Genomic DNA, 13235 nt, shown 5'->3' with positions numbered 1-13235 from the left:
ATGTCTGGCTATGTCAGTCTCCCTCTGGTCGAATGTAAACTCCATGGGGGCAGGGACACTCTCTCTCTCTCTCTCTCTCTCTCTCTCTCTCTCTCTCTATATATATATATATATATATATATGTATATTGATTTTTTTTACAGAGAGGAAGGGAGACAGAGAGTTAGAAACATCAATGAGAGAGAAACATCCATCAGCTGCCTCCTGCACACCTCCTACTGGGGATGTGCCCGCAACCAAGGTACATGCCCTTGACCGGAATTGAACCTGGGACCCTTCAGTCCGCAGGCCAACGCTCTATCCACTGAGCCAAACCGGTTAGGGCCAGGGACTTATTTTTGATAACTATACAAACCCCAGGACTTACATGAACAGTACTTGGCACATGGTAGCTGTTCAGTAAATGCTGAGTGCATGAATGTAATTGAGGAAGTAAAGGTAAACAGTCTCCCTTGGAAAACAAGGACACCACTTGGTGTTCTACTTGAGTAGAGCTTGATCGGAGTAAACTGGGTGCTTGTTAAAATGTAGATTCTGAGGCTGCACAGTTGTGGTTGAAGGTAATCTGAAATCGCATTAGCAGGGGTTCCTGTTTTCCTCTTCTCACTCTTGTCGGGAAGAAAATCCTGTTGATCATGGTCACACATTTTCCAGAAAAACTAGTTTTTGGAGTTCATGACCTGTGATCGCTACTCAATATAGTTTGTCAAGCATCTTTCAAAGGGGATGGGAATACACTCCTCATGGTGTTGTATCTGGGCGCACCACGTGGGAAACGCAGCTCCCCCTGCATAGCACTCTTCAAGAGTGTGGGTGACGCTGGACCATGGTGCTGGCTGGTTTGGGGAGGGTGAATTTTTAGGAAGAGGGGCTACCAGCAAGGCAGAATTGGGTTCCTGTACAGGCAGCATCTGAGTATAGCAGAACTAGGAACTAGCCATGGGAAGTGACAGTTAAGATTCTTAAAGTGGCATTTATACTTACAGCACATAGACATCTTAAGTCTGTGTGCTTCAGCATCTTTGCTAACTGGTTAGAAGGAAATTTCTTGTTTAATTGAGAATCAGAATAGGAGGACATTTACTACTTAAGTGACAGTATGACAACTTAAAAAAGACTTGTAGCAGCAGATAATTTGAACTGTTGATCTTCCAAGGTATGGTACCCCTATGTGAGTGCACAGTTTAAATAGTGTGTTATTTCAAGTGTACTTTGATTTCTATGAAGAAGGGTAAATGTTTACTGAAGGCCTTATATATCTACGCTCTTAGTTTGGTTAGATCTTAAGTGTGCCCTGAATCTAGTTGTGCTGTCAAATGCAGAAGTTTTCAATTCTAATGTATCTGGAAATTATTTGCATTTACTCTCAAGTATTTATAACTCTATTCAAATCTATTATCTCTTTCCAGCAAATGCTTAGTTTTGACATTAAGTTTGGTGATGATTTTATTAGACTTACTAGACTGCAAAAACAGAAACAACAAAATCATGTCACTTTGTAGATCTGGTCTTCACCTGCTACCTATTCTTACCCAAGTCTGAACCTAACACCTTTCATCCGAACTACCGCAGTCGCTTTCTACCTGGTCTGTAGAGTTTAGAACATGACCCATAAAATTACACATGTGCACAGCTCTGAATTTCCACAAAGTGGACACATTCATGTCGTGGCACCAAGACTGGGAAACAGGACCTTGCTGGCAAAGACCTTCATGTTCTTTTCTAGTCTCTAATCTCCACTCTCTCCCTAAGATAATCACCTTTTGGTGATTTCTATGACCATGGATTAGTTTGCTTATTTTTTAACATATATATTTGTGGAATTCAACAGTATCCTATCTAATAAAAGAGAAAAATGGTAATTGGCGTACGACGATACCCTTTTCATTGGCTAATCAAGGCTATATGCAAATTAACTGCCAACTATGATTGGCAGTTAACTGCCAACTATGATTGACAGTTAACTGCCAACTAAGATTGGCAGTTAACTGCCAACAAGATGGCGGTTAATTTGCATATGTAGGCACAATGCAGGGAGGCAAAAGGGAAAGCAGGAAGAAGCCCCCTGCCACTGACAGTGATTGGAAACCCAGGGGGGAGCTAAGAGCTGGGGGGCAGCCATGATCGGAGAATCAGGCGCCTTTGCCGCCCTGGCCAGTGATAGCAGGAAGTAGGGGTGAAGCCAGCGATGGGAGCTGGGCACAGTCAAAGCTGGCAGTCCCGGGAGCTAGGGGTCCCTTGCCTGGGCCTAAAGTGGAGCCCACGATCGCGGGGCTGCTGCAGCTGAGGGTCCTCGCTGCCCGGGCCAGACGCCTAGGCCAGAGGCCTCAGGCCTGGTCAAGGGGCCGATCCGGTGATTGGTGATCGGAGGGTGATGAGGGTCAACTCCTCTGGCCGAGGCATCAGGCCTGGGTGGGGGGCGGAGCCGGGGATTGGGGGGATATGATGGTCCCCTTGCCCAGGCCTGAAGCCTGGGTCAGAGGTGTCAGGCTTGGGCGGGGGGTGGAGCAAGCGATCAGAGGGAGATGGGGGTCCCCTGCCCAGGCATGATTCCTGGGCCAGAGGCCTCAGGCCTGGGCGGGGGTCAGAGCCAGTGATCGGGGGGAGATGGGGGTCCCCTGCCCAGGCATGATTCCTGGGCCAGAGGCCTCAGGCCTGGGCGGGGGTCAGAGCCAGTGATCGGGGGGAGATGGGGGTCCCCTGCCCAGGCATGATTCCTGGGCCAGAGGCCTCAGGCCTGGGCGGGGGCCAGAGCCAGTGATCAGGGGGAGATGGGGGTCCCCTGTCCAAGCCTGACACCTCTGTCAGAGGTGTCAGGCCTGGGCAAGGGGCCGATCAGGCGGTCGGAGGGTGATGGGGGTCTACACCTCTGGCCGAGGCATCAGGCCTGGGCAAGGGGCCGATCCTGCGATTGGAGGGTGATGGGGGTCAACGCCTGAGGGCTCCCAGTATGTGAGAGGGGGCAGGCTGGGCTGAGGGGCACTACCCCCCCCCCACACACACACCCAGTGCACGAATTTCGTGCACCGGGCCCCTAGTACTATATATTTTTATCCAAAAGAAAAAAGTAAACCAGAAAAATAGTTTGGACGAGGCTATGGAGAAATTAGAACTCTTTTGTACTGTTGTTGGTGGGCTTGTTAAATGGAGCTACTGTTGTGAAAGACAATATGGAGGTTCTTAAATGAATTAAAAACAGAATCACCATATGATTCAGCAATTGCACTTCTGGGTGCATACACAAAAGAAGTGCAAGCAGATACATGAAGAGACCCATATTTATAGCAGCGTTACGATAGCCAAGAGGTAGAAGCAACTCAAATGTCCATTGACAGATAAACTAAGTGTATATGCATACAATAGATTTTTTCGCCTTAAAAGGAAGGAAATTCTGACACAGGCTACAACTTGGATGACCTTGAAGACCTTAAGCGACGTGAAATAAGCCAGTCACAACAAGACAAATGCCAGTGTGGTTCCACTTCCACAAGGTACCTAAAGCAGTCACATTTCTAAGACAGAAAGGAGAGTAGAGGTTGTCAGGGGCTTGGGGAGGTGGAAAGGGGAGTGTTTAATGGGTATAGTTTCAGATTTGCAAGATGAAAACGTTCTGGAGATCTGTATCACAACAATGTGAATACGTAGCCCTACTGAACTGTACACTTAAATGTGGCTAAGGTGGCCCTGCCAGTGGGCTCAGTCGGTTGGGCTTCATCCCCTGACAGAGAGGTTGCTGGTGCAATTTTTATTTTGATTCTGATCAAGGCACATGCCCGGGTTGCAGACTTGGTCCCTAGTAGGGGGTGTGCAGGAGGCAGTCTATGTTTCTTTCTTCTTGCTCTCTCAAATATCAATAAATTTTTTTTTTTAAATTTTAATGGCTAAGATGGTCAGTTTTCTGTTGTGTACTTTCAGCACAGTAAAGAATATCATTTTTAACTTTTATATATCACATTGGAAAATGGACAGGAGAATCATTACTGCTTGGGCCTAGATACTGTTCCTTTCAGCTTGTCACCCCTCTCCCAATTCTTATTTTCTCTGACAGAGTCTCCATGTAAATTTACTCAGCTTTCCTTTTCTTAGGTGCCTGTTCTCAGATACCTTGCCTTCTAAGAAACAACACTCTTCCACATCTTTCTTTGCCTCATCAAGTGTCCATTTTATGTGATGGGATTTAGTTATTTAAGACAGTAGGTGAGTTACGATCTCAGCTAGTCGTCAGCCTATAAGTGGGTTTCCACTTGACTCAATTTGCCTTATGGTGATTTTAATCCACCATATAATATATATATATTTGGTAATAAAGGTTAACCTTTATTTTTATTATTAGTGACAGAAAAAGGCAAAGGCCAATGATGATGACTATTAATTTGTTTGGGCTGCCATAACAAAATGCCACAGACTGGGTGGCTTAGACACTTCCCCAATGTGGACTACAGATGACCAAGAGACCTATGAAAAAATGCTCAAAGTCACACACTGATCACCAGAGAGATGCAAATTAAAAGGACAATGAGTTACCACTTCACACTTGTCAGAATGGCTATCATCAAATCAATAAACAAGTGTTGGTGAGGATGTGGAGAAAAGGGAATCCTAGTACACTGCTGGTGGGAATGCAGACTGGTGCAGCCATTATGGAAAACAGCCATCATGGAGCCCAGCCAATGTAGTTCAGTGGTTGAGCATTAACTCAGGAACCAAGAGGTCACAGGTTCGATTCCCAGTCAGGGCACATGCCTGGGTTGCAGGCTCAACCCCCAGTAAGGGGCAGTATATAGATGATGTTTCTCATCTCATTGATGTTTCTATCTCTCTATCCCTCTCTTTTTCCTCTCTAAAAATTAACAAAAACATTTTTTTAAAAAACCAGTATGGAGTTTCATCAAAAAATTAAATATGGAACTGCTTTTTGACCCAGTGATCCCTGGGTCAAACATCTAAACAGAAATAGAAATATATCCTAAGAAACCAGAAACACCAATCAGAAAGAATGTATGCACCCCTATGCTCATGGCAGCACACTTTACAATAGCTAAGATCTGGAAATAGCCCAAGTGCCCATCAGTAGATAAATGGATAGAAAAGCTGTGGTACATTTATACCATGGAATGCTATGCAGCAGTAAAAAAGAAGGGTCTCTTACCCTGTGAGACAGCATGGAGAGACCTAGAGAGTATTATGCTAAGCGAAATAAGCCAGTCAGAGAAAGACAAGTATCACATGATCTCACTCATATGTGGAATCTAATGAACAAAATAAACTGATGAACAAAACAGATCCAGAGACACAGAAGCATAGAACAGACTGCAGAATCTTAGAGGGAAGGCAGGCGAGGGTGGGTGGATGGGTGGGAAGAGATCAACCAAAGAACTTATATGCATATATATATGCATAACCCATGGACACAGTCAATAGGGTGGTGAAGGCCTGTGGTGGGGGGTGGGGTGAGCTAGGAGGGGACAAAGGGGGAAAAAGAGACATTTGTACTACTTTCAACAATAAAGATTTAATTTTTTAAAAATAGCTGCCTTCTCACCACATCCTCAGTCTCCTCCTCTGTGCATGCACAACCCTGATGTCCCTAATCTGGCATTTTTAATCTAAAGCAGTGGTTCTCAACCTTCCTAATGCCGCGACCCTTTAATACAGTTCCTCATGTTGTGGTGACCCCCAACCATAAAATTATTTTTGTTGCTACTTCATAACTGTAATTTTGCTACTGTTATGAATTGTAATGTAAATATCTGATATGCAGGATGTATTTTCATTGTTACAAATTGAACATCATTAAAGCATAGTGATTAATCACAAAAACAATATGTAATTATATATTCAATATGTGTTTTCTGATGGTCTTAGGCGGCCCCTGTGAAAGGGTCGTTCAACCCCCAAAGGAGTCGCGACCCTCAGGTTGAGAACCGCTGATCTAAAGGCATACAAATACTAGACATGAAGAAAGAAGGCAGATCAGCAGCACTAGGAGATTCTACATGCCTGCGAAATATAGCAGGTTACAGTTTTTGCTCCTCAACGGTCACATATCCATTTAGCCTATGAAGTTAAGAATTGTATGTTTGCATTTGGAGAATTTACTGCTGTTTATGTTAAGGGTGAAAAAACTTTCTGATGACCCTGACTGACAAAGGTTGAGGGTAGTGGTGGCTGAGAACATCTGGAAAGACTGAGGTTGAAGACAGTGCCTGGCAACAGATTCTACCTGTATCTATAAATCCCTTCAAAATATGGACCGGATCCAAAAGAGCCCTTGATAGCCTATTACGCAGATGTGTGGGATTGATGTTACTAAGGGAAGTCTCTTGGCATTTATGCCTGGAAGCATATAACAGGAAGTACTGTTAATGGATCCTCCTGTCTTCATCAACAGAGATCATCTGATGGTCCTGATAACCAGAAATTCCTCTTTAGGGAAACATCTTTGGGCTTCAAGCTTTGGATCTGACAATGGCCAGGTCTCTGGAATTAATGCCTACTCCTGAGAGATGTAAGTTGTACACACTGTCTGTCTCTCAAATGCATTTGTCCAGCTGCTGTGCCAACAATCTTCACGGCTTTTCAGCTTGCTTGCAAACTCATTTAAATATGTATATGTATATGTGCATACACATGCAGGCACATGCATTTATTCATATGTGTATACACACATTTTTTACTACAAGTATCTTCAAAATCTGAGTTATGGCTTTGTATATTATATTAGCTTTTTTTTTCTTTTATGGTATAAAACTTTGCATGTAATATTCCTTTAACATCTGATAAAAATATCAAACTTGTGAGCTGAGCCAAAGTACATTTTCTGAGAATTTGGTCAATGTATATCTAGGAAATAGAGATTTAGGAAAGTCTCCATCTGGCTAAAATTCAAGCAAGAATGAAATGCTTTCAAGTCCCTGCATTTTTGTCAGATGATTTTTTAAAAATATGTTTACCACCTTTTTCCCCCACATATTTTCTACAGCCACATGTAAAAATAGGTATAAAATAGCTTTTAGATGCGATTTGATGGCTGAGAAGAAAGTAGTTGGAAAACAGAAATGGGAACATTTTGGTAAATAATCTCTCTTTTCAAGATTGCTTTCTATTTCTCAGTTGGGTTTTATGATTTTAAAAAGCATTTTAGAGTTTTAGAGGTTTGTTCATAAGCATCGATGAATAACCAGAAGATTTTTAATAAAAATCATTAAAATTTTATCATTTTAAATATCAATTAAATACCTAATTTAAATTTTTAATTGAATTCTGGCTTATACAAGTGATTAGTTCACAAAACATCCATTGTTTTTATTAAGCAGTGATGAAAATTTGTAAGTATTATATGATGGTCATAAGTTTTAGTGACGTAACCTATTGCTTTTATAAAGTGAATCTTTTAATCATGCCTATTTTTATATTTAAAAAATGTGAAAGGTGTGCTTGTCTTAAAAAGTAGTCATCTGTAATGCTCCTCCCAAATGCTGACTCTTTTGAAGTAATTTTTGGGTGTGGTTTCTAAGCCACACCAGCGAAGGCCCAGCTGTTTTAGAGCTGTGTCTCAAATCCGCCCCCACCAGCATTTCACCCTGTGCCTATCACCCATCTCATTCTGCCAAGAGGTTTTGGCAGTTTCCAAAAACCAGTTAGATCCACAAGACATGGTTCACTCTTAGAAATATCCAAGAGACTATGACATTCCACTTTTTCGCTATTACCAATAATGCCATGAACATTTGTGTAGACGTTTTAGCATGGACATTCGTTTTTGCTTCTCTTGGGTACATACGTAGAAGTGGAATTTCTGAATTATTTGGTAATTTAATGTTTAACTTTCTGAGCAACTGCCCAACTGTTTCCAAAGGGGCAGCACCATTTTACATTCTCAACTCACAGGTGATTTTACAAAGAGCCTTATCCAGGTATAATGGACAGTGAACTGCGCATATATAAAGTATACGATTGAAGCTTTGACCTATGTATACTCCTGTGAAACTGCCACCGCGATCAAGATTAATGAACATATCCATCACCCCAAAACTTTCCTCAAGCCCCTCTGAGACTCATCTTTCCCACCCCACCACACACCCTGACCCCTACTATCCCCAAGCAATGACTTTTACTTTCTGTCATATATGGTTTAGTTTGCTTTCCTAGAATTTTACACAAATGGAATCATATGGTATGTATCCTTTTTTGTATGGCATTTCCCCCACTGAGCGTCATTATTTTTAGATTTTTCCATTTTGTTAAATATATCAATAATACATTATTTTTTTTTAATTGATGGTGTTGTGCCACAATTTGCTTCTCCATTCAACTGGGTTGCTTCCAGTTTGGGGATGTCACAAATAAAGATGCTATGAGCATTCATGTAGAAGTCTTTGTATAGGCCTTTGCTTTCATTTTTCTTGGGTAAATACCTAGACGTGGAATGTTTGGGTTCTGTGGTAGGTGTATGCGTGACTTCTAAAGAAACTTCCCAAAGTGGTCGTACCATTTTCTACTCCCACCGGCAGCGTGCTCTCGGTATGTTTCTTGGATATTGTCTACGTTTTGAGATTTTGTGCTGGTGTAGGTCTGTTACTGTGCCCACTCAATCTGGAGATCTGCTCCTCAATCTGGGCAATTTTCTTGAATTATATCTGTGGTTTCCTCTCCACCGTTTTCTCTGTAATGTCCTTCTGGAACTCCTATTACTTGGACTGAATCTCTATTTTTCTCTCTCTCCTATTTTACAGTTCTAATATTTAGAAGACTTTCTTGACTTTTTCTTCCAACCTTTTTGATTATGTTTTATTTCCACTTTATTTTCATATTCCAAGCTATGCTTCTTGTTTTATGGATGGGATAGCTACTCTCTCTCTCTCTAAGATAATTATAGTTTTTAAAAAGATTTATTCTATCCTCTCTCGTCTTTCCCCTGAATTTTGACCTTAGGTTTGTCGGGATCTCTCATGTTGGAGGCATTCCTGAAATGCCTGTGATCCTTGCATACCTCTCATATTTGAGAGGGAGGCATCAAAAGGTCTCAAAGCTGGAGGTGTGTGAAAGGGGTCCGTGGACAGTGTATGTCTCTCTGAGTAGGTAGGGGTGCTAACTTAGGGGAACTCTGAATGTTACCTATTGTATTTGGTTTTAATTATGTGATTGGAGGAGATGCTAAAATTTCCAGGACAGCTGGCTGCTGGCCTTCTTCTGGGCACAGGGAGGGGAAGAGGTTTCACCATTCCAGACGCAGACCCTCACTGCACTGTCTGCATAGCCCAGCTCAGCCAGTGGTCCCTAATCCACAACCTCTGTTCCTCCACATTTCCCACGATAATTTCTGGCTTCCTGGGGCGGGGGGAGGGCCTGTCTCCAGCCCTTGCCAGCCCTGTGAAGGTGAGCTGGCCTCTTCTCCCCAGCCCCCAGCCCCTAGCTGCCTGCATTGGGGCTGCAGCTCCTTCCTCTGATTAAGTCAGTCTGTGCTTTGCCGTCTGCTCTCAGCTTGGCTGAAACCTCTCTTCCATTATTGCCCCCTTTTCCATACCCCTTGTCTTGGTGGTTTTGTACCTCAGTATAAAAATAACCTTAATTTCAATGTCTCTTCTGTCACCTTAGTGTCGTTGCAGGAGAGAGGGGATAAATATTCTCTTGATCATCTACACGTTTTTGTTGAGTGTTTACGGTGTGACAGGCACGCTTCAAGGTGCTGGTTCAAGAGGGAAGGAGGTTCATTGCTGACCTGTGCGTCAGGTAAGATGGCGACAGAACTGACGCCCCAGATGGGAGTCACTGTGACCCTGCAAGAGCAGTCCAGTGGGGGTGGGGCTGGAAGTCAGACCAGAGGAAGTTTAGGAGAGTGGGAGGAGGGAAAGGGGAGACAGTGAGAGGGGACAACTCGTTCGAGGCACTTTGATGAAAAGTGCTTGGTGAAATAGGGCAAGAGAAAAGTCTTTTTTAAAATTTTACTTATTGATTGATTTGAGAGAAAGGAAGGAAGCAAGAGAGAGAGAGAAACTTGTTGTTCCACTTATCTATACATTCATTGGTTGATTCTTATATGTGCCCTGACCAGGGATCAGACCCACAACCTTGGCATATCAGGATGATGCTCCAACCAACTAAACTACCAGGCCAGGGCCAGAGCTTTGTTTTTGTTTGAGATTGGATACATACAAGTATGACCGCGTGCTGACAGAATGAATCCGCCTTGCTTAGCAGGAATCCCAATATAATCTAAAAATACATAAAGGTCTCCCTTTTTGGGTGTATCTTCACGATGCAGCATGGCACAGGACAGAGCGCTATACCAGGAAGACCGCCTGCCAACCACCCAGGAAACCTTGCAGCAGGTCCTGGCCTGTCGTAGCTAAAGCTTTCTGGGCCTCCGGTTCCTGACCTGCAGCATAACAGGCTGACCTCGCAAGATCCCTGCGCTCGGACGTGGCCTGAATGTGTGACTTGCAATGCAAGGGAGATCAAAGGTGGGAAAAGCAGTCCTCTTCTTGCCTTTCCCATGGGAAATTCAGAGTTTAAAGAAAGCAAAACTGATGTAGAAACGAGAGCTTAAATATTCATAGATTAAACCCAGCAGAGATTTTGATCAGTTTCCAACTTCCGAATCCCCCGCTCCTGATTTAAAGGTATATACACTGAAGAAATGTTGCCAAACAGGAAAATATAATGAAAATTAAACTCACCTATTATCCCATCATCTAGAGATAAAAATACAGGCTTACCTCCTCGGAGATACTGTGGACTGGGCTCCAGACCACTGCAATAAAGTGAGTATTGCAATAAAGTGAGTCATAATCTTTTTGCTGGTAAGAGGGTCTTGCCTTCAATTTGTAAAAAACACAACTTCTGTGAGGCACCATAAAGCAAAGCATAATACAATGTATGCCTGTATTAGTAACATTTGGCATAGTTTTCTACTGTATTAGTAACATCTGGCATAGTTTTCGACTCTATTTTCTCCTCTCCATGAGGGAAAATTTTCTCTATATTTGTATCCTGCTTTTTTCCGATGGAAGCTTCATCATAAGCATTTCCTACATCACCAAAACATTCTTTACAGTTTTATTGATTTTTTACAGAGAGGAAGGGAGAGAGAGAGAGAGAGTTAGAAACATCGATCAGCTGCCTCCTGCACATCTCCTACTGGGGATGTGCCTGCAACCCAGGTACATGCCCTTTACCAGAATTGAACCTGGAACCATTCAGTCCGCAGGCCGACGCTCTATCCACTGAGCCAAACCGGTTTCGGCTTTACAGTTTTTACAGCTGTTTAATATTCCATCACAGGGATATACCACTGTAACTTCGTCATTCCAGTAATGGGCATTCATAGCTTCCATAAATGCACTGATAGAAGAAGTGTTGCGATGTTCAACTTAGCACATAAATCTTTGCATCCCTTATTCTCTCCTTGGCATAAGTGACCATTTGTAGAATTATTCACTGGGTATGAACATTTTGAAGGCTCTTACATATGTTACCAAATGCACATCCTGACACACCAGCCTCTCTTGCCTTCCAGAGAAGTCCTAACAGTTTACTTGCCTCTCTTCATTCTGCTTGGCAATCGCATCACTATCACTAGCCCTGCCAACTTTCTATAGTTTCTTTTAAAAAAATGTCACTTTTATACTATGCTGCTGTAAAAAGGAAGGAACTCTTACCATTTGCAACGTCATGGATGGAACTGGAGAGCATTATGCTAAGTGAAATAAGCCAGTCAATGAAGGAAAAATACCACATGATCTCACTCATTCATGGACAATAGAGACCATTATAAACTTTTGAACAATAATAGATACAGAGGCAGAGCTGCCTCAAACAGATTGTCAAACTGCAGCGGGAAGGCCGGGGAGGGTTGGGGGGCAGGAGGTAAGGGGGTAAGAGATCAACTAAAGGACTTGTATGCATGCATATAAGCATAACCAATGGACATAAGACACTGGGTTATAGGGGAGGCTAGGGGACTGTCTAGGGCGGGGGGATAAAATGGATACATATGTAATACCCTTTGTAATACTTTAAGCAATAAAAAAAAATGTCACTTTTTACTGTGTATAGGCTAAAGTTTATTATCTGTTGAAACAACATTGTGTGTGTGTGGGGGGTGTAATGCAGATGGGAGTAAATTTTTGTGTGCCTACATGTGCTGGGCACTATGCCACAGGCTCTCTCGTTTATTGCTTGTGAATGCCACACCCTTAGAATGTAGGTGGCAACCTTTCCTTGTCCAATCCCATGAGGCTGTGGTAAGGAACACATAGCTGGCCTGCTATATGGCCAGGATGGGTACCCAGATCGCTTGACTCAAATACAATTTACTTACCTATTCTACTATACCTCACCTGCCTCAAATGGCCTCGAATATTCTTTATAAGATACTCTAAAATATACTTTAAGAGACTCTGGGGGCTGGGCGGTGGGGATAACAAAAAAAAAACAACAACAAAAGAGACTCTGTAGTATGATTTGCACATTACCAATATTTTAAAGTTTCTGACTAGAATAAAAAATATTAAATTATAATCAATCAACAATTTTCTCTGAAATTCTGCTTTACCAAAAGACATCTTGGTCTCTTGATCCATGCTTGGTCTGAATGAAGGCTGTTTAACCAAAGGGGAGAACAGCAGGGGTAGAAAGGGCCGAAGTGCCATGTTCTCTTTCCCCTGACGGACTGCCAGTGCTGGTGAGGGCTGAGAGGCTCTACAGAAAGGGGGTGATGCCACTCGGATGGCAGGCATGGTCAGCCACATGCAAACCACCGCGGAGCTGAATCATGTGCTGCGAGTGTGTTTTCTTCTGGCTCTAGGGACAGGGAGGCTCTGCACTTGTCTTCTATCCACTGCACCTGGAGGGCCGGCTCTTAGATCTTTACACACGAAACAAGGCTCTCCGGCAATTTCAGGACAGTCTTTTCGGTCCTGAAGCAGTTTAAAGCAGGGGTCTTTGTTTTTGTACTTACTGATCCTCACAGGACAGCAAGAGTGATTTGAAGCTGTTCTGTTTTCACTTTATTTCAGAAAGTGCTGGCCACCTTCTGAGCTCAGGAGGCGTTCACAAGCCTGTCCTGGGCCGCACCAGGGGTGTGTGTGTGTGTGTGTGTGTGTGTGTGTGTGTGTGTGTGTGTGTGTGTTCAGGATGGCAGGGGGTTAGGGTCGCTTGTCATTTCACTGCACAGATTCCTCTGTCATTGCTGTGAGGATGCGGGGCTGACCGCGTCTGGATCCAGGGGGCCC

At 43.2% G+C, this 13235-nt stretch overlaps 1 long non-coding RNA gene across 1 annotated transcript; it reads right to left on the bottom strand.

Moving 5' to 3' along the window:
• Window positions 1-12027: 12027 nt before the first annotated feature.
• LOC132214400 (uncharacterized) lies at window positions 12028-13090 on the bottom strand. Its single transcript, XR_009448278.1, has 2 exons — window positions 12444-13090; window positions 12028-12389 (listed from the first exon to the last, which is right to left on the bottom strand). It is a non-coding gene; the product is annotated as an uncharacterized LOC132214400 (long non-coding RNA).
• Window positions 13091-13235: the final 145 nt, after the last annotated feature.

The sequence above is a fragment of the Myotis daubentonii genome, chromosome 13 (genome assembly GCF_963259705.1).
Source record: "Myotis daubentonii chromosome 13, mMyoDau2.1, whole genome shotgun sequence".
Classification (NCBI taxonomy): domain Eukaryota; kingdom Metazoa; phylum Chordata; class Mammalia; order Chiroptera; family Vespertilionidae; genus Myotis; species Myotis daubentonii.
Note: the sequence above shows the minus strand (reverse complement) of the source record. Positions and strands in the feature narration are given on the sequence as shown.